A 22,128-nucleotide genomic window follows, 5' to 3' on the forward strand; every position below is an offset into this window, starting at 1 on the left:
TCAGCTTTTACTGTGTTGAGGCAGTGGGTCCAGAATGAGGGGTTCTTGCTCATGGGGCAAGTTTTCCATGGCTTGAACTTTGAACTAGTGTCAAGAGAGGGAGGATAAGGGCTTTCCCATTGCCTTGACCATTTGTAGGATGAAGAGTGGGAGAGTGATGAAAAGGATAGTGTTTGAAAGCTTTCAGGTGAAACATCTAAAATTGAGTCTTTCTCTTTATTACAAACAATTATGTAAATATAAAAATAATAGAGTTTACATTTTAAATGGGTAAATTTTATGGTATGTATATTTCAACAAAGCTATTTAAATAAAAAACTCATAGATACAACATTTTGGCTAAGGTATGGAACAAGTAGAAATCTCATATATTGCTGATGGGAATTTAAAATAATAAAACCATTTTGTAAAAGTTTTGGAAAGCTTCTTGTAACTTTAAACATCAACTTACTATTTGAGCAAACAAATCACCTCTTAGGTATTTTATTCCAAGAGGTATAAAGAGATACTTCAATTAAAAATTTAAACAAGGTGATTCATAGGATCCTTACTTATAATAAACCAAAACTTTAAGCAATCCATCAACAAGGTGAGGCAGTATTAGAGGCAAAATGGCAGAGAGTAGTGGACTGAAATGATGTCAGGTAGCAGGAGTTCAGCTAGATAGTTATCAAACCATTTCAAATACCTACAAACTCAACAGGAGATCAAAGAGAAGAAGAGCAGCAATTCTAGGAACAGAAAATCAACCACTTTCTGAAAGGTAAGATATGCAGAGAAGTGAATACAAAGTGATGGGAAGATAGACCACCAGGGGAGGGGCCAGCTCCTGGAAGCAGCAGAGCAGTGGAGCAGAAAATCAGAACTTTTAGAAGTCTGCTCTACTGAGGGACATCTCTCTAGAAGCTAAGTGGGGATGGAGCCTTCTCAGGGACATGCGGCCTCAGAATCTGCGGGGTCACTGAAAGACTGGGGATGTCTGAGTGTGGCAGAGCTTCCAGGTATCAGAACTGTCAGGTCTCAGAGCAGGGAAGCCAACTACAGAGATAGAGCCAAGGAGTGAGCTCTCACTTCTGGGTTATCTTAAACCGTGATCTGCAGCACAGGTAGACCACTGCTCTTTGAGCAGGGACCCCACAAGTGGCAATCCAGGGAGATTCACCTTCCTCCTCTGGAAGGGCAGTGTGGCAGGAATCTGCTGGGTTTGGAGACTCCAAACGGGGACATGTGCCAGAGACAGAAACACTCTGTCACAGACCAGGTGAGCCCAGAGTGTGGCCAGAGGCCAGGGAGATGGAAATGATTGACCCAATTTCTCTGAGGGCATACTGAGGAGTGGGGCTCCAAGCTCTTGGTTCCTCTGGGCCAGAGATTGGGAGGCCACCATTTTCATTTCTGTCCTTCAGAGCTTTCCTGAAATGTTCAGGGAATAAAAACTCCCAAGAGTGAATCCGAGCAGATTTCTTAGCCTTGCCCCTGGCAAGGGAGGGGCAATTCCACCCCAGGCAAAGACATTTGAGAATTACTACAACAGGTCCCTCCCCCAGAAGATCAGCAAGAACATCCAGCCAAGACCAGGCTCACGGATCAGGGAGAACAGTAGCAATCCACAGCTAGGGGAAAGCAATGAATGGAATTAATGGCTTTCTCCCCATGATTCTTTGGTCTTACAAAGTGAAATAAATTTTTGCTTTATTTTATTTTTTTCTTACTCTAATTTTTTAAACTTTTCTTCTTTTAATGTTTTTTAACTTGTTTATCTTAACAATAACTTTCTAAAAATATTTTTAAAACTTCATTATTATAGTCATGTTTTATCCTTCATTATATTTAACCTTATTTTTTGTATACATACAGGTTTTTTTTTTTAAATTTTGGGATATAATTTCTTCTAATAGATCAAAACATACCCTAAATGTAGCAAAGGGCTTTGTTCTAGTCTCCAGCCTGAGCACATTATATATATATGTGTGTGTATATATACACACATATATATATATATAATATATAAATAATGTTAAATATATTAAATATATATATATATATATATATATAAAAATTTCTTTTTACTCCCTTTCTTCCCCTCCCCCACCACCCATTAGGGGCCTCTTCTGATTTGATTAGTATACATTTTTCTGGGGTCTTTGCCACCATTTTAGTATTTTATTCTCTTGTGTATATATTCTTATCTGGATAAAAGGACAAGGCAGAAAAGCTCACCACAAGAAAAAGAACAAGAGTCAGTACCAAAGGCTAGGGTCATAATCAATATGGATATTGGTAATATGTCAGATTTAGAGTTCAGAATGATGATTCTTAAGGTGCTAGTTGGGCTTGAAAAAGGCATGAAGATATTAGAGAAATACTGTCTGGAGAAATAAAATCCCTTTCTGGAGAAATAAAAGAACTAAAATATAACCAAGCTAAAATAAAAAATGTACTAATGAGCTGCAATTAAAAATCGGAGGCTTTTACTGCTAGGATAAATGAGGTAGAAGAGAAGAATTAATGATATAGAATACCAAATGATGGGGAATAAATAAGCTGAGTAAAAGAGAGACAAACAACTATTGGACCACGAGGGGAGAACTCAAGAGAGAAGTGATACCATAAGATGAAACAATATTAGAATAATTCGGATTCCAGAATAAGAAAGAGAGGGGTGGAAGGTATACTGGAGTGAATTATAGTAGAGAATTTCCCTAATATGGCAAAAGGAACAAATATAAAAATCCAGGAGGCACAGAGAAGGACCCCCCTCAAAATCAATAAAAATAGGTGCACACCCTCTCATCTAATAGTAAAACTTATAAGTCTTTGTGACAAAGAGAAAATCCTGAAAGCAGCTCTGGACAAGAAGTCTGTAACATACAATGGTAGAAATATTAGACTGACAGCAGACTTATCCACAGAGACCTGGCAGGCCAGGAAGAACTCGCATGACATATTCAGAGCACTTAATGAGAAAAACATGCAGCCAAGAATACTATATTCAGCTAGGCTATCATTGAAAATAGAAGGAGAGATAAAAAGCTTCCAGGACAAACAAAAACTAAAAGAATTTGTAAACATCACAACAGTCCTACAGGAAATATTGAGAGGGGTCCTCTAAGCAAAGAGAGAGCCTAAAAGTAGTAGACCAGAAAGTAACAGAGACAATATATAGTAACAGTCACCTTACAGGCAGTACAATGGCACTAAATTCATATCTCTCAATAGTTATCCTGAATGTAAATGAACTAAATGCCCCAATCAAAAGACACAGGTTATCAGAATGGATAAAAAAAGAACAAAACCCATCAATATGCTGTCTACAAGAAACCCATTCTAGACCAAAAGATGCCTCCAGATTTAAAGTGAGGGGGTGGAAAACAATATACCATGCTAATGGACATTAAAAAAAAAAAAAAAAAAGTCTGGGGTGGCAATCTTTATATCAATTCAATTAGATTTTCAGTCAAAGACTATAATAAGAGATGAGGAAGGACACTATATTATACTCAAAGGGTCTGTCCAACAAGAAGATCTAACAATTTTAAATATCTATGCCCCTAACATGGGAGCAGCCAACCATATAAACCAATTAATAACAAAATCAAAGAAACACATTGACAATAATACAATAATAGTAGGGGACTTTAACACCCACCTTATTGAAATGGAGAGATCATCCAAGCATAAGATCAAGAAGGAAAAGTCCTTACATGACACACTGGAACAGATGGACATCACAGATATATTCAGAACATTCCATCCCAAAGCAACAGAATACACATTCTTCTCTAGAGCACATGGAACATTCTCCAGAATAGAACACATCCTGGGTCACAAATCAGGTCTCAATGAGTACCAAAAGATTGGGATCATTCCCTGCATATTTTCACACCACAATGCTCTGAAGCTACAACTCTATCGCAAGAAGAAATTTGGAAAGAACTCAAATACATGGAGGCTAAAGAGCATCCTACTAAGGAATGAATGTGTCAACCTAGAAAATAAGAAGAATTGAAAAAATTCATGGAAACAAATGACAATGAAAACACAACTGTTCAGGGGTGCCTGGGTAGCTCAGTGGGTTAAGCCTCTGCCTTTGGCTCAGGTCATGATCCCAGGGTCCTGGAATCAAGTCCCGCATCGGGCTCTCTGCTCAGCAGGGAGCCTGCTTCCTCCTCTCTCTCTGTCTGGCTCTCTACCTACTTGTGATCTCTGTCTGTCAAATAAATAAAAATAAAATCTTAAAAAAAGAAAAAAACAAAACACAACTGTTCAAAATCTGTGGGACATAGCAGAGGTGGTCCTGAGGGGAAAGTATATAGCCCTACAAGCCTTTCTCAAGAAACAAGAAAGATCTCAAATATATGACCTAACCCTATACCTAAAGGAGCTGGAGAAAGAACAACAAAGAAAGCCTAAACCCAGCAAGAGAAGAGAAATCATAAAGATCAGAGCAGAATCAATGAAATAGAAACCAAGAGAACAAGAGAGCAAATCAGTGAAACTAAGAGCTGGTTCTTTCAAAGAATTAATAAGATTGATAAACCCCTGGCCAGACTTACTAAAAGAAAAGAGAAAGGACCCAAATAAATAAAATTATGAATAAAAGAGGAGAGATCACAACCAACACCAATGAAATACAAACAATTATAAGAACATATTATGAGCACCTACACACCAGCAAATTTGACGATCTGGAAGAAATGGATGCATTCCTAGAGACATATAAACTACCAAAACTGAACCAGGAAGACATAAAACACCTGAACAGACCTATAACCAGTAAGGATATTGAAGCAGTCATCAAAAATCTCCCAACAAACAAGAGCCCAGGTTCAGACGACTTCCCAGAAGAATTCTACCAAACATTTAAAGAAGAATTAATACCTATTCTCCTGAAACTATTCCAAAAAATAGAAATGAAAGGAAAACTTCCAAACTCATTTTATGAGGCCAGCATTACCCTAATCTAAAAACCAAAGACTCCATCAAAAAGGAGAATTACAGACCAATATCTTTGATGAACACAGATGCAAAAATTCTCACCAAAATACTAGCCAAATAGGATCCAACAGCACATTACAAGGATTATTCACCACGACCAAGTGGGATTTATTCCTGGGCTGCAAGTTTGGTTCAACATCCTCAAATCAATCAATGTGATGCAATTCATTAATCAAAGAAAGAACAAGAACCATATGACATTCTCAATAGATGCTGAAAAAGCATTTGACAAAGTGCAGCATCCTTTCTTGATCAAAACTCTTCAAAGTGTAGGGATAGAGGGAACATACCTCAATATCATCAAAGCCATCTATGAAAAACACACAGCAAATATCATTCTCAAAGGAGAAAAACTGAGAGATTTTCTGCTAAGGTCAGGAACACAGCAGGGATGTCCATTATCACCACTGCTATTCAACATAATACTAGAAATCCTAGCCTCAGCAATCAGACAACAAAAAGAAATTAAAGGCATCCAAATTGGCAAAGAAGAAGTCAAAACTTCACTCTTTGCAGATGATATGATACTTTATATGGAAAACCCAGAAGACTCCTCTCCAAATCTGCTAGAACTTGTACAGGAATTCAGTAAAGTGTCAGGATATAAAATCAATGCACAGAAATCAGTTACATTTCTATACACCAATAGCAAGAGAGAAGAAATAGAAATTAAGGAGTTGATCCCATTTATAATTGCACCCAAAACCATAAATACCTGGGAATAAACCTAACCAAAGAGGCAAGGGACCTGTGCTCAGAAAACTATAAAGTACTCATGAAAGAAATTGAGGAAGACACCAAGAAATGGAAAAATATTCCATGCTCAGGGATTGGAAGAAAAAATATTGTGAAATGTCTATGATACCCAAAGCAATCTACATGTTTAATGCAATCCCTATCAAAATATTATCAAATTTTTCAAAGAAATGGAACAAATAATCCTAAAATTTATGTGGAACCAGAAAGGACCTCGGATAGCCAGAGGAATGTTGAAAAAGAAAGCTAACATTGGTGGTATCACAATTCCAGGCTTCAAGTTCTATTACAAAGCTGTCATCATCAAGACAGTATGGTACTGGCACAAAAGCAGACACATAGATCAATGGAACAGAATAGAGAGCCCAGAAATAGACCCTCAACTCCATGGCCAACTATCTTGACAAAGCAGGAAAGAATGTCCAGTGAAAAAAGATAGTCTCTTTAACAAATGGGAAAATTGGACAGCCACATGCAGAAAAATGCAACTGGACCATTTCCTTACATCACACACAAAAATAGACTCAAAATGGGTTAAAGACCTCAATGTGTGAAAGGAATCCATCATACTCCTTGAGAAGAACATTGACAGCCACCTCTTTTACCTCAGCCACAGCAACTTCTTCCTAGAAACATCGCCTAAGGCAAGGGAAGCAAGGGCAAAAATGAACTATTGGGACTTCATCAAGATCAAAAGCTTTTGCACAGCAAAGGAAACAGTTAACAAAACCAAAAGACAACCGACAGAATGGGAAATATATTTGCAAATGACGTTTCAGATAAAGGGTTAGTATCCAAAATATAAAAGAATTTATCATACTCTACACCCAAAGAACAAATAATGCAATCAAGAAATGGGCAGAGGACATGAACAGACATTTCTGCAAAGAAGACATCCAGATGGCCAACAGACACATGAAAAAGTGCTCCATGTTACTCAGCATCAAGGAAATACAAATCAAAACCACAATGAGATATCACCTCATCAGTCAGAATGGCTAAAATTAACAAGTCAGGAAATGACAGATGCTGATGAGCATGTGGAGAAAGAGGAACCCTCTTGCACTGTTGGTGGGAATGCAAGCTGTTGCAGCCACTCTGGAAAACAGTATGGAGGTTCCTCAAAAAGTGAAAATAGAGCTACCCTACAACCCAGCAATTGCACTGCTGGGTAGCGTAGTGATCAGAAGAGACAGGTGCACCCAAATATTTATAGGAGCGTGTCCACAATAGCCAAACTATGAAAAGAACCTAGATGTCCGTCAACTGATGAATGGATAAAGAAAAAGTGTTGTGGAATACTATGCAACCATCAAAAGAAATGAAATCTTGCCATTTGCAACAACATGTATGGAACTAGAGGGTATTATGCTGAGTGAAATAAATCAATCAGAGAAATAAAATTATCATATGGTCTTTCTGATATGAAGAATTTGACAGGCAAAGTGGGGGCTTTGGTTTTTACAGAAGGAAAAAAATGAAATAAGATGGGATTGGGAGGGAGACAAACCATAAGAGACTCTTAATCTCACAAAACAAACTGAGAGTTGCTGAGGGGAGGGAGGATATGGAGAGGGTTGTTGGGTTATGGAAATTGGAGAGGTTATGTGATATGGTGGGTGGTGTGAAGTGTGTAAGCCTGATGATTCACAGACCTGTACCCCTATGGCAAATAATACATTAAATGTTAATAGAATAATTAATTAAAAAATCCATCAACAAGGAATAGATACACGAATTGTGGAATAAAATACTGCAACACGCAGCAATGTAGATGAATCTCATAGATATCATGCTGTGTGAAAGGAGGCAGACACAAGTTATATGACTCAATTTTAATTACATTCTTGAACTGGAAAAACTGATTCATTGTGAAAACAATTAAAAAACAATGGTTGTATGTGCTGGGAGGGTTGAAGCACAATGGCCAGCAATTTAGGGGCACAAGAGAAATTTCTCAGTTGATAGAAATGCTCTGTAGCTATCTAGGGCTTTAGGTTAAATAATTCTATTAATTTGTCAAGTTTAAACAGTTTAGATGTATGAAGTTCAATGTCCATTTTCTTTACCTCAAAAACAAAACAAAACAAAACAAAAACTATAGAAATAGTAATAAGTAGGGGAATTTGGAATTCAGTAATATTGTATTATTGAAGCTAGGAGATGTGTGTGGTTTTTTTTTAAAGACTTTATTTATTTGACAGACAGAGATCACAAGTAAGAAGAGAGGCAGACGGAGAGAGAGAGGGAAGCAGGCTCCCTGCTGAGCAGAGAGCCCAATGTGGGGCTCAATCCCAGGACCCTGGGATCATGACCTCAGCTGAAGGCAGAGGCTTTAACCTACTGAGCCACCCAGGTGCCCCTGTACATGAGGTTTATTACACTATTTGGTTTGTTTTATTTGTACTTGACATTTCCTAAAACCAAACAATTCAATTCCAATTTCCTTCTATTTCCTGAAATCCGTTCCTAGTACAGAAGCAAGAATGAACTTTTAAAATTTTAAGCAAATAATGCCCCACCTGTGCTCAGATCTCTCTAGTGACATCTCATTTCACTCAAGGTAAAAGTCAATGTCCTTCAAGTCCTACAATGTACGGACCATTATTACTTCTATGACCTCAGTCTCTATTTCCCTCACCATTGTCCACTGGATTGCAACCACACTGAATTCTTTGAAGTTCCATGGGCATGACAAGAATTTTTCTACCTCCTTTACTTTTACTTTACCAAAAATGCTATTTTCTACCCCTTTGTCTTTTTTTCATGTTTCTCCTCAAATATTACATTATAATTGATTTTTTTTCTTTTACACTCTATATAAAAAGTAACTCTTACTCAGTATTATCAAGATGTCATTTCTTTCCAACTTGATCTAGAGATTCAATGCAATCTCAATCAAACTCCCAGCAAGTTATTTTATGGATATTGACAAACTGATTCTAAGTTATATGGAGAGGTAAAAAGAACCAGAGTAGCCAATGCAATATTGCAGAAGAACAAAGTTGTAGGACTGATGCTACCTGACTTCAAGACTTACTAGAAAGCCACAGTAATCAAGACAATATGGTATTAGTGGAATAATAGACAAATATATCAAGGTAACGGAAATAGGTTCCCATAAAAATAGTCAGATGACCTTTGATAAAGGAACAAAGTCAATGCAATGGAGCAAAGGTAGTTTCTTCAGCAAATGGTGCTGGAAGAAATAACTTCATGCCAATAAAAAAAAAAAATCTAAACATAGACTTTACACACTTCAGAAAAAAAAAATAACTCAAAATGGATAACTGGCTTAAATGTAAAATGAAAAACTATAAAACTCCTAGAAGATAACAAAGAAGAAGGTATATGTGACTTTGGGTGTGGTGATGCCTTTTGGATACAGCACCAAAAACCTGACTCAAGAAAAAAACTCAGTGATAATCTGGACTTCCTTAAATGAAAGTTTCTACTCTGCAATAAACAGTGTCAAGAGACTAAGAAGATATGCCACAGATTGGGAAAACATAGTTTTGAAAGACATATATATCTGATAAATGATCATTATCCAAGACATACAAATCACACCTAAAACTCAACAATAAGAAAACAAACAACCCAATTTAAAAATTGGCCAAAGACCTCAACATATACTTCCTCAAAGAAGATATACAAATGGCGGTTAAGCATATGAAAAGTACTGCAGGTAATGTATCATATGTTATCAGGGAAATGTAAATTAAAACAACAATGAGATGCCACTACATCTATTAGAATGGCCAAAATCTGGAACACTGACAACAGCAAAAGTGAAGATGATGTAGAGCAATAGGAAGTCTCATATATTTCTGGTGGGATTGCAAAATGGTACAGCCACTTTGCAAGGCAGTTTAATGGTTTCTTACAAAACTAGGCATACTGTTACTAAAATCCAGCAAATGTGCTACCTGATATTTATTTACCCAAAGAAGTTTAAACTTAATGTCAACAGAAAAACCTGCACATGGATGTTTATAGTAGATTTTTATGTAACTGCCAAAACTTGGAAGTCACTAATATGTTCTTCAGTATGTGAATGAAGAAGACATACAAATGGCTGACAGGCACATGAAAAAATGTTCATCATTAGCCATCAGGGAGATTCAAATCAAAACCACATTGAGATACCACCTTCCACCAGTCAGAATGGCCAAAATTAACAAGACAGTAAACAAGTGTTGAAGAGGATGTGGAGAAAGGGAACCTTCTTCCACTGTTGGTGGGAATGTTAGTTGGTGCAGCAACTTTGGAAAACAGTGTGCAGATTCCTTAAGAAATTAAAAATAGAGCTTCCCTATGACCATGCAATTGCACTACTGGGTATTTACCCCAAAGACTGATGTAGTGAAAAGAAGGGCCATTTGTACCCCAGTGTTCATAGCAGCAATGGCCACAGTCACCAAACTGTGGAGAGAACCAAGATGCCCTTCAACAGATGAATGGATAAAGAAGGTACAGTGCATATATATAATGGAGTAGTATGCCTCCATCAGAAAGGATGAATACCCAAATTTTATATCAACGTGGATGGGACTGGAAGAGATTATGCTGTGAAATAAGTCAAGCAGAGAGAGTCAAGTATCATATGGTTTCACTTACTTGTGGAGCATAAGGAATAACACGGAGTTCATTGGGAGATGGAGATGCACGGAGTTCATTGGGAGATGGAGATGGAGAGGAGAAGTGAGATGGAAGAAGACAAACCATGAGAGACTGTGGAGTCTGAGAAACAAACTGAGGGTTTTGGAGGGGAGGTGGGTGGTGGGTTGGGTAAGCCTGGTGGTGGGTATTATGGAGGGCATGTATTGCATGGAGCAATGGGTGTGGTACATGAACAATTAATTTTGGAACACTGAAAAGAAATAAAATAAAATGGAAAAAAATAAACTATGGAACATTCAGACAATGAAAAGTTATTTAGCACTAAAAACAAGCAAACAAACAAACAAAGAACAACAACAACAACAACAACAACAACAAACTAGGGAGCCAAGGAAAGATCAATGGTTGCCGTATTTCTTATTTTGCTAAGGTTAATCTTATCCCTTGAAAGATAGGGGGTCTTTTTGTTCTCTTCTCACAGATTATGGAATTATGGTGACATCATGATTCACATTTGAATAAAATAAAATTTTGTGAGCTAGTTAGGCAATAATGTGATTGTGTATGTAAGAATGTATGTAACAATGTAAGAATATAGATATGTATATGTATTTAAAATAGAGTTCACTACTAATCCCAGATCTTTCACATAATCTCTTTGAGCCTCAGTTTTCTTATCGTCCTACATGGAGATTATAATACCTGCATTGTAAGGCAATTGTGAGATGCATTAGTTTTCTAATGCTGTGTAACACATTACCCCAAATTTAATATCTTAAAGCAACACAAGTTTGTTATCTCACAGTTTCTGTGGGTCTGAAGTCTGATCAGGGTAAAATGGCTTCTCTGGTTGTTTCTCACACAAATGAAATCAAGGTATTCTATGGGTTTGAGATTCTTATCTGGATCTCTTGTTCCTTTTTTCATTCAGGTTGTTGGCAGAATCTAGTTCCTTATGGTTGTAGGACTGAGATGTCCCTCTTCTTATTGGCTGTCAGCTGGGGTTCACTCTCAACTCCTAGAAGTTACCCTAATCCCCTACCTGCATGTTCCCCTCCTTAAGGTAGTTTACAGAATGGCTGTTTGTTTTCACCTAGTCCAACAAAAAGAGTGTGTTGCTGTTTGTCTCTGTAAGGACTTGCTTGAATGGGTTATGCTCACTCAGAATAGCCTCTCTTTGGACAAATTTAAAGTCAAGTGATTAGGAATCTTAATTGCATCTAGAAAAATCCATTTTACCATGTAATGTAATCTAACCATGTAAAAGGTCTCATTTCCACTCAAAAGGAGGGTATTATACAAGGGCAGGAGTCACTGATGGTTATCTCAGAATTCTGTCTGCCACTTGAGAATTAAAAGAATTATTGTATATGAAGCATTTCCCCCTGACTCATACACTTTAGGTGTTTAGTAAGAGGGCTCTGTTATTATTTTCTTTGTTTTTAACTTCCAAATACATAATGTGTTCATACTTTTTGGAGTAGCTTGCACTTTTCTGATATTTATAATTTAGAAAAAAATACTGATTACACAGATCACATAAAACTATTTTTCGGTCTTGAATTAAAGAATACATTGATAAAATGTAAGAAATACCTGTTCAATTTTACCTCCATTTTAACTGACTATTTCTTTACTTGAGCAATTTGCCCATTATGTTCTCTAGGGAACTGTGAAAATTGTACTTGTGAGATGTTTCAAAGGAAACTTCCATGGCCTTCAAGTACAAGCTACATTATTTATTATCAGATCAATGTTCTGGCAGTGTTGCTTGTAAGTAGATATACTGATTTAATCTTAAGATCAGTCAGGTGAGCTGAATTTCGCCTTGGGCTCTAGGATAAGGAATGCATCTTACTTTGCTAGTACATTTAAAGTCAAGCTCATTGAAGAAAATAATCAGATTTACAGCAATTTTTAACAATATTACTCTGCTTCGTTGGCCAATATAAGTGAACAAAAACTAGAATTTTAATTGAAATTATTCTCATATATATAAACCATGAAATTTTGGCAAAGACATGGTTCTCAAGGTAAAGAAGAAAATTATAAATTTAAAATATAAACTAATTCTTTTGTTTACTCCCATATAACTGTTATTAAAGCATATTGTTATCATTGTTCTATGTTAGTATTTGTTATTACTGATCTCTTACTGTGCCTCATTTATAAATTAAACTTTAATAAATGTATGTATGTATAGGAAAAAATATAGTATATAAGGGGTTTAGTATTACCCATGGTTTTAGTCATCCACTGGGAGGTCTTGGTATGTGTTACCTGTAGATAAGGATATTCTGCATACAGAATATTTATTTATTTATTTATTTATTTGAATAATTTTTTATTTGAGTAGAGTTGACACACAATGTTATGTTAGTGTCAGGTGTGCAACATAGTGATTCTACAAGTGTATGCTCACCACCAGTTTAGCTGCATCTGTTACCATGCAATACTTTTACAATACTGTTGACTGTATTTCTTATGCTATGCAGTTTATTTCATTCATTCCATAACTGGAAAATTGTATTTCCCACTTTCCTCCATCGACTTTGCCTATCCACCTACCTTCTTCCTTTCTGACAACCATCAGCTTTTTATCTGTATTTACAGGTCTGATTCTACTTTTTGTTTGAATAAACTGGTTCTTAATACTGTATCCATGAATATAAAAGGCCCTTAATATATAGCTTCTCTTATATGATGTTCAGCTTTTTTTTGCTTGTTTGTTAATATCAACAAATCATTGAATATCATCAAAAATTATTTATATTGCATGGCAAATATAACTTCATAAAAGCATGGTCAGTAATGTTCATAAATTATTATTAAGACAATTTGATATAAAATGCTAGAGGGGGGAGGGATAGGGTGGATGGGTTATGGACATTGGGGAGGGTATATGCTATGGTGAGTGCTGTGAATTGTGTAAGACTGATGATTCACAGACCTGTACCCATGAAGCAAATAATACATTCTTTGTTAATAAAAAATTTATATAGAAAAAAAGAAATAAAATAGCACTGTTTAGAAAGATTACAATGTAAACTAAGCAATTTCTGAAAGTGGCACATCCCATGTGGGCAAAAGAGAAAACTGTTTTCTCAGTACAGTGATGCATCTGGTGAAGGGGCTAACCCATGTCAATGTCATGACCCAGCTGAATCTCCGTGTACCACCCCAAACTGTACCCCTATTCCTCCAATCTCCACTATTATAGCCACATAACTACCATATCTAGGATAAGCCATTTGTCAAGATATTTCACCAATCTAATCTAATCTAATCTCAAGATATTTTTGGTTTTAAAAAAAATAAGTGGACTTTGATCTGCTCACTAGATTTAGTTTTGGGTGAATTTTGCTATTGTATCTGTTACTACTAGTTTTCATTATATTCTCTATGCTACACTCATTTATAAATGCTTTCTTGCTTGTAACTCCCATGTTTCCTCTTAAGAAGTAGAAATATTCAGAGGGTGCCTGGGTGGATCATTCTGTTAAGTGTCTGGTCATGACCCTGGGGTCCTAGGATTGAGCCCTCCATCAGGGAGCTTGCTTCTCCCTTTCCCTCTGCCCCTCTGTTTCTGCTCTCTCTGTCTCTCACTTGTCCTTGCTGTCTCTCAATAAATAAAATCTTAAAAAAAAGTAGAAATATTCAGTAGATCCAAACATTGAATATGCCTAGATCCTTGTGTGTCTTTTTTACTATGTCCCACCAAATATTCTCCCACTATCTTTTGCTAAACCTAATGATTTCCAAATACTATACTTTTTTCCCCATAATTACCATTATTTACAAATACTATACTTCCTTCCAGTATGTGCAAGTATATTTGACAGTTGCTTTTATATAAATTTTGCTGTATTGGCTTTTCTTAAACATGTTCTTCTACTATCTATTCTCAATTTCTAATAGTCTAATCCCAAAACTAAATATGTCATATATTACAGCAATCAATTTATAAAATGCTTGAAGATTTTTTGACATTTAAAAAAGGCATGGAAGAACACTAAGAATGCAACAGGCAATCATCCCTTTTTATTATTTCAGGATTGCTTCCTTGCTCATTCAAAATTACATAATGACACATTTACTTCACATTTTCTCATATTTATTGATTTTGCTTGATGACATAAGCAATGAAGTCCTATGAATATTTTAAATTTTTTAGAATTATAATAAGCAAGAATTTTTATATAAAATTTTAACTGAAAATTTAGACTGCTTCAAAAGGTAAAAACTTTGAAATAAAATTATTCTCTTTAAGTTAATATTTTTTCTTCTCTAGACTTTAAAAAAGAAATCTATTTTGTCAATTTTATCGAAGAATAATATTCATATGTAAACATGCATAAATCAAAACTGTAAAATGAACATGATTTGTAAAAGCATCCAGGATTTCTTTTTAATAAAACAAAACAAACATTATTTGATATCCAGAAGTCCACTTTGAGCTCCTTTCTATTCTCCATAATCCTATTTCTGGCACTATAGATTAATTTTGTGTATTTTGAACCTTATATAAGTGAAATTAACTTTCACTTTTGTTTTCTGGCTTCCTTGAGTATGGGTTTGTGAGTACAAATACAGTTGTATTTTGTTAATATTTAGTGCTCTGTATAACATTCTGCTTTATATATATTTCACTATGTACTTATTTGCTCTAAGATCATGAACATGTATTTTATTTTTGATCATTATTAAAAATAGTTCTGGTATGAATGGCTTGTACATGTCTTTTGATGTGAGATAGAGGGTAAGATTCTTGTTTTTTAGTTTGTTTTCAAATAAATATCCAATTGACCCAGAACAACTATATTATACTTCAGTATCACCTTTGCAATCAATCAAATAAAAAGACTGTATCTGAGTTATCTGGGACCTTGTGCAAATACCACAGTTTAATTTATATTCACTAAATAAGTCTTGATATAATTTTATTGGTCTTCCAGTCATGTTCTTTTTCTTTGAAATAACCTGTATTTCCTTGTATTAAATAATGAATTTATCTTGTGAACTTTTTTTTAATTTTTTTTTTTCTTTAGAGAAACAGAAAGGAAGTGTAAGTTAGGGGAGAGGCAGAGGGGGAAGAGTATCTAAAGCAGACAACATGCTAAGTGCAGAGTCTGATGTGGGGTTAAGTCCCAGGATCCTGAGATCATGACCTGAGCCAAAATCAATAATTGGCCGCTCAACTGACTGAGTCACCCAAGCACAGCCATCTTATCAATTTTTTTTAAAAGCATTCTTCTGATATTTTGTCTAGAATTACTTTGACTAGTTAAATCAATTTGAAAGAACTGATACTTTTATGCTATTAAGTTTTACAATTTATGGACATAGAATATTCCTTCATTTATTTATGTTTTCTTCAATTTATATCTATAATAAATTTTATATTTAAGATCATACACATTTTCTAAAAGTTTAATTTCTAGATTTTTACCTATCTGATGTTATTTAAAATGACCTACTTGTTTTATCTACATATAATGAGAGTTTTATTTTATTCTTCCTGATCCTTATGGCTTTTTATTTGTTTATTTTTCTTCATTGCACTGTTTAGAACTTCCAGTACAGTATTGGGTAGAAGTGATGATTGTGGGCATTATTGTCCCACTCCTAATGTCAGGGGGTGTATTAGTCAGTGTTTTCCAGAGAACCAGAGATGGGATATAGACAGATATAGATGTCGATAGATATAGATATAGATATATAGATATAGATATATAGATATAGATATAGGCATAGACATAGATGATAATATAGGTATATATCTCCATCTATATCTATATATATGGAATTGGCTCATGTGATTACAGAATCTGAGAAGTCTCAGGTTATGTCATGTGCCAACTAGAGAACCAAGAAAGCCAGTGGTATAATTCAGTCTCAGTAAAAAGCTCTACCAGTCAGAAGGTCAATGGTGTAAATCCGGTCTGAGTCCAAAAGCCCAAGAATTAGAGTTCTGATATCCAAGGGCAAGGGAAGATGGATGTTTCAGCTTGGGCAGAGAAAGCACTTTGACCCTAATTCCATGTTTTTGCTCTATTCAGAGCCCCGATGGATTGGATGATGTCCATCACTATGGATGAGGGTGATAATCTTTACTCAGTTTACTATTAAAATTCTAATCTCTTCTGGAGGCACCCTCACAGACACACCAAGAAATAGTATTTTACCACCTATCTGGGCATCCTTTAGTCTGGTCAAGTTATCATATAAAATTAACCATTGCAGAGAGAAAACTCTGTCAATCTATTATTTAATATGATTTTGCTCTAAAATTTTGTAGATCTTATTTATACTACATATAGTATAGTATGTACTACATGTAGTATAAATGGTAAACGTATTTTTTATGTTTATCTACCGCCAAATTTACTCCCCCAAATCCACCCGTATTTATGCTTTTGAATACTTCTCTTTCTTTGAGTATGGGATAGGCTTATTGTCTCATTTCTAATTAATAGAATAAGGCAGAAGAGACCTGGAGAGTAGGTCATAAAAGGTCACATTTGCTGTCTATTGAATTACTTATTCCAAAGGATGGTTGCCATGTTATTAAAGAGCCTGAGAATCTGAGGCCTTCAGCCAACAGCCAGCAAGGAACTAATAGTTGCCAAAATCCTTGTGAGTGATCTCAGAAGAGGATTCTTCAACCCAGGTAAGCCTTGAGATGACTGTGGTACTGGCAAAGAGTCTGACTACAACTGCATTGGAGACTCTAATCCAAAATCACCAACAGAGCTTCTTTCACATTCCTGACCCTTAGGAACTATGTGAGATACTGAATATTTGTTGTTTTGTGCTGGAATTTTGGGAAAAATTTGTAAGGCAGCAAGAGATAACTAATAAAAGAGAATTGCCTCTTTCTCAGAATGCCTGGTTGGCTCAGTTGTTAAGCACCTGCCTTTGGCTCAGGTCGTGATCCTGGGGTCCTGGGATTGAGCCCCACATCGGCCTCCCTGTTCCACAGGAGGCCTGATTCTCCCTCTCCCACTACCCCTGCTTGTGTTCCTGCTCTTGCTATCTCACTCTCTGTCAAATAAATAAAAAAATAAATAAGAAAATTACCTCTTTCTTATTTTCCTAAGATTTTAAATTACAAGTGGTTCTCAATTTTTCCTTTTTCTGTATTTATTGAATTAGAAGTTTATTATTTGTGTTTAACAAATTTCACATATGAACTATAAGAAATGAAGAACAAATAATCAGATGTGAATACTGAAAGTTTATTTTATTTTTATGATGAATGATCTTCATCTTAATGAGTACAGTTTGCAAATAAGAATAAGAAGACATATATATCTCATACTTTTGTCTACATGTGCAACATTGTAGATAATAATGGCATGCATTCTAAAAGCTACCTAATGCTAATTGCTATATTGAAACTTTCAGGAAAATATCAGTAAACTAATATATTTTCTTCTATCACTTTAGAGATGAGAGTATGTTTTGCTTACCAATAAGTCTAATAAAGATTCCTTTGGGACAGTCAATATGTTTTTTATTGCATAGAAGTATTTCCAAGCTTGTTTGCTTTGCAACATTTGAAACCTAACTTTATCTTTCTTTTAGAATGACTCATGCCTTTAATTGACTGAGTTCACATAATCTGTCATAATGACGTTTCACTTTCATCTATTTGTAAACTTGCTACATGTATATTAGTTTTGTTTTAAGCTATATAGTTTATATCTTGGGACTAGTACCATATAATGTACATCCATATTTCTCAGAGTTCCACAGAAGCAAATACCATGGTGGTTGCCAAAGCAGTACCAAGGGGAGGTATTCAATGGGTATAAAGTTTCAGTTTTACTGGATAAATATCTTCTAAAGATCTGCTCTACAATATAGTGTCTTGTATTTAGCAATAGTCTATTGTGTACTTCAACATTTCCTGAGAGTAGATCTCATGTTATGTTCTTTTTTTCTTTTTTCTTTTTTTTTTTTTTTTAGATTTTATTTATTTATCTGAAAGAAAGAGTGAGTGACAGAGAGAGAGAGCATGAGCAGCGGTGGAGGAATGGGGGGAGCAGCAGAGGGAGAAGGATAAGCAGATTTCCCACTGAGCAGGGAGTCTGATGTAGGACTGGAGGTCCTGGGATCATGACCTGAGCTGAAGGCAGACACTTAATCACCTGAATCACCCAGGCGCCCCTCGTGTTACGTGTTCTTATCATACATACATGCATTCACACATACACGCACAAGACAAAACCAAAACCAAAACCAAAACCAAAGAGACACAGGGAAGCTTTTGGTAGGCATGGATATGTTGATTATCTTTGATGATATTGGGGGTATATGTCCAAACTCATCAAATTGTACACATTAAATATGTGCAGAATTTTGTATATCAATTATCTCACTAACACTGTCACAAAATACTCCTTGGGGCTCCAAAGGAATTTAATAAATATTTGTTGATGTTCTACAAATAAGCATGAAAAACTCTGAATTGTTAAATGTAAATAATAGCTAAATGAATTTACTAATTCAAAAAATAAGTAGGACAGTCATTTTTTAAGCTCCAATTCTAGAAACTTTATGACTCGAAGTTTTTATACACAAAAAAATTCTTCTCAATATGACAAGCTCACTTTTTAAATTCTAAGTACAGCTAGATATATTTTTAATTTTAAATTTTAAAGATGTAACTTTTTGCTCCATCTATTTATATCTTAAATAATAAGGATTCTAGATGTTAATAATATTACTTAAATATCAACTTTATAATTAAGGAAATGACCAACATTATTAGGTTGACGTTCTTACTGAACCTGAGGGTAATACTTTTTTTTTTAAATAAAGCTATTTTCTGAACATTCATAAGACAATTGTATATAAAGAGAAATGTAGCAACGTAACTCAATAAGAAAAACAATGATGAAGACCGTAATAGAAAAATAAGTGAAAGGTAAGAACAAACCTTTCAAAAGAAGAGGAAATGAAAGTTTCTCATAAGCCTGTGAAGAAAATATTCAACCTCAATTACAAAAATCATGGCATTAGTTTTAGGACTGCATTGTGGAAAAAAGATGAGAAATACAATGAGTAAATTATTATTGCAGACTCAAGGATGGGTTACTTATGTTATGTATTGATTGAACAATTATAGGAATGTTGCTTTGGTAACTTGGAAGATAGAAAATCTACACAATAAACCTGTGGATCTGACTAAGAAGAGTATTAGGCAGAATGTTGAAGTGATAATTGGGTTTTCTTAGTTGTGAGTGATAAGGTACTGCACAAGAAAAACGAGATAAGGAATTAACTATCATTGTCAAGAAAATTTTCAATAACTGGATTGAAAAACAAAACTATTTCTCATTTCCAACTTCTTAAGCTAGCAGCTATTTATCAGAGTAATAAGGCCTCAGGGCGAAAAAAAAAAATCAAATCTAGGGTATGCTCTAAGACCTCAGAAATTTTAAGATGGTGTTTCCCAGATCCTCTCATCAATAGATAGCTTAGCGAACAGGAAGAATAACTGAATCGAGGGTTTTAACATCCATATGTATTTATCTTGAAAGCAAGCATGCGGTTTTGGGACCATAAATCAGGTTTATTATTGCTTACAGCAATATCTACGCCTGTTCTCCATACCCTATTCTCTCCCTTGGAGTGACATTATGAGAGTAGATGGACCCAACATGTCCAGAGGGGCTCCATTCCAGAAATTACATATTTCAGAGCTGATACAAGAATAGCTTCAAGGCAGCTCCTCTCCTCTTGAGAAAGGGAGAAAACTCCTTATCTTGCTATTGTAAGGGTACCCTCCCTGGGAGAATAGGGAAGTTTCCTAGAGATTTCCAATTCTTTTCAAAACAAACAGATAAATGGCTCTGGGAAAGATAAAACCTGTAAATCTCAATAGGTCTCCAACTTGCAAGGCATGCTTACCATTCAAACACCCTTATTGTTAAGAATTTTTACACAGAAAGCCCTGACCATTAAGAAACATAAGAATATTGTCCTTTAAGTTTTGCCCTTTGTTTCTCATGGTATGGCTTATATCGATTTTCCACTTTTATGCCACTACATTGACGACTCTGATTGCTCCTACCAACAACCGATAGGACCAATGTGTTTGGTTGGTCTTATACAGCATTTATCAAGGCTATTGGCAGCAGAACTCAGAGTATGACCACCTGGAAGTGTTGATCTCAGCCATGCCCGCCAGGGGTGTCAGATGCAGCCAGCCAAACAAATTCCATTAACTTTTAGAATCTACCTTAGAAGGTCAGGTGGCCTGATGTGTCCCTTGGCTCAAGACATTAATCCAAATACAGCAGGATACTTTAATAATCGGCACAGACTTCACCTTGACCTACAGGGAACAAATCTAGAGCAATTCTTTCATCCATTACAAAGCAGAGTTGAGGCTGACCTGAATGCCTTCAAGGGCAGAGGTACTGTCATTTATCACTTTAGCTAAACCTATAGACAAATTTAATATCACCCTTTCTAATGAAATAACTCCCACAAAGGTAAACCTACCCATGGAGTATGCATTTGAGATATTTCCTTAAATATTTGAATGTTTCTGTTAACTACTCCTATGTACAAATCATTGCTAGTTCTGAGGACTGGAACTGCTATGACATATATTACACAGTTTCAGCTTAACTAAACATTTCTGAAACAGACCCATGACTCCAGGGGAACCTCTGAATTAAAGATCCCCAAATAGCCAATGGCTCTGGTTTTGCTTCTGCCACTGAAGTGGGATATAAAGTTTTCTCCCAAAAGGATCATGACTACTTTCTCATGTAAAGGCAAGACAATTGCTGGGACAGGAGAGCTATATTCTTTAATATTTCAGCTCCATTTGGCAAGCAAAGCACTTTTCTTTACTTTTTTGTTTTGTTTTTGTTTTTACCTTGTCAGCCATAGAGTACACCCCAAAAATGGATATTCATGCCAGAAAGTCACAAGCCTGTATGCGTCAACCTTTTAATTCCAGCAAAGTCTCAGGGCCAGGTGTTTCAAAAGAGGCTTAGCTAGTAGCCATGGCCAATATTCCAAATATGTACTTTAAGCTGAAGGCTGTTTTCCTCTGTATGCTGTGTCCCTTTATATACCACTCACTTTTTGGTGGTAAAAAAAGAAAAAAAGACAGCAGTTTTTCCTCTGATTAAGGGACTTCAAAGGTTAGTGGTATCTGTGCTATATATTAACACCCACTGGTGGCAAACAGCAGGGCTTTCATCCCAATAGGATATGTGCTTTTCTGCCTGCAGATTTTCCCAATTGTGATGATCCGCTTAGGTATTGTTGAGTTGGGAAATTATAAGCATATGACATATAGCAATTTCTAGGCATATATATACAGAAAAAGCAGAGCAACTCAGAATCCTTTTAACCTCCTTTGTTTTCTTCAATACACATTTGCTCAGTACATTCTCCCTAGTTTAATAAGCATTCAAAGATTAAAATCATAGCTGCCTGTTACCTCCCAGCTTGGAGTCTAGGAGTCTAGAAATGCTGAGGTGATATTTCAGCAGAGGTTAGGTGATGGGGTGACTGGTAAGGTAACATTTTTTTTTTCCCTCCTTTTTGGTTTCTAGCTCCATGATTCACTTCTTCCCATGGATACTTCCCACAGTATGGCTATACTCAAAGCTCAAGAGATCTCTCTTTTTGCTTTCTCACATGCTACCATGGTTCTGTCTTACATTTTTCAGTATTTTGGGCCATCCTTAAATCTAGCACCATTTACCCTCATAGGACTAA

This window comes from Lontra canadensis, unplaced genomic scaffold (genome assembly GCF_010015895.1).
Source record: "Lontra canadensis isolate GAN:19392208 unplaced genomic scaffold, GSC_riverotter_1.0 scaffold1, whole genome shotgun sequence".
NCBI lineage: Eukaryota > Metazoa > Chordata > Mammalia > Carnivora > Mustelidae > Lontra > Lontra canadensis.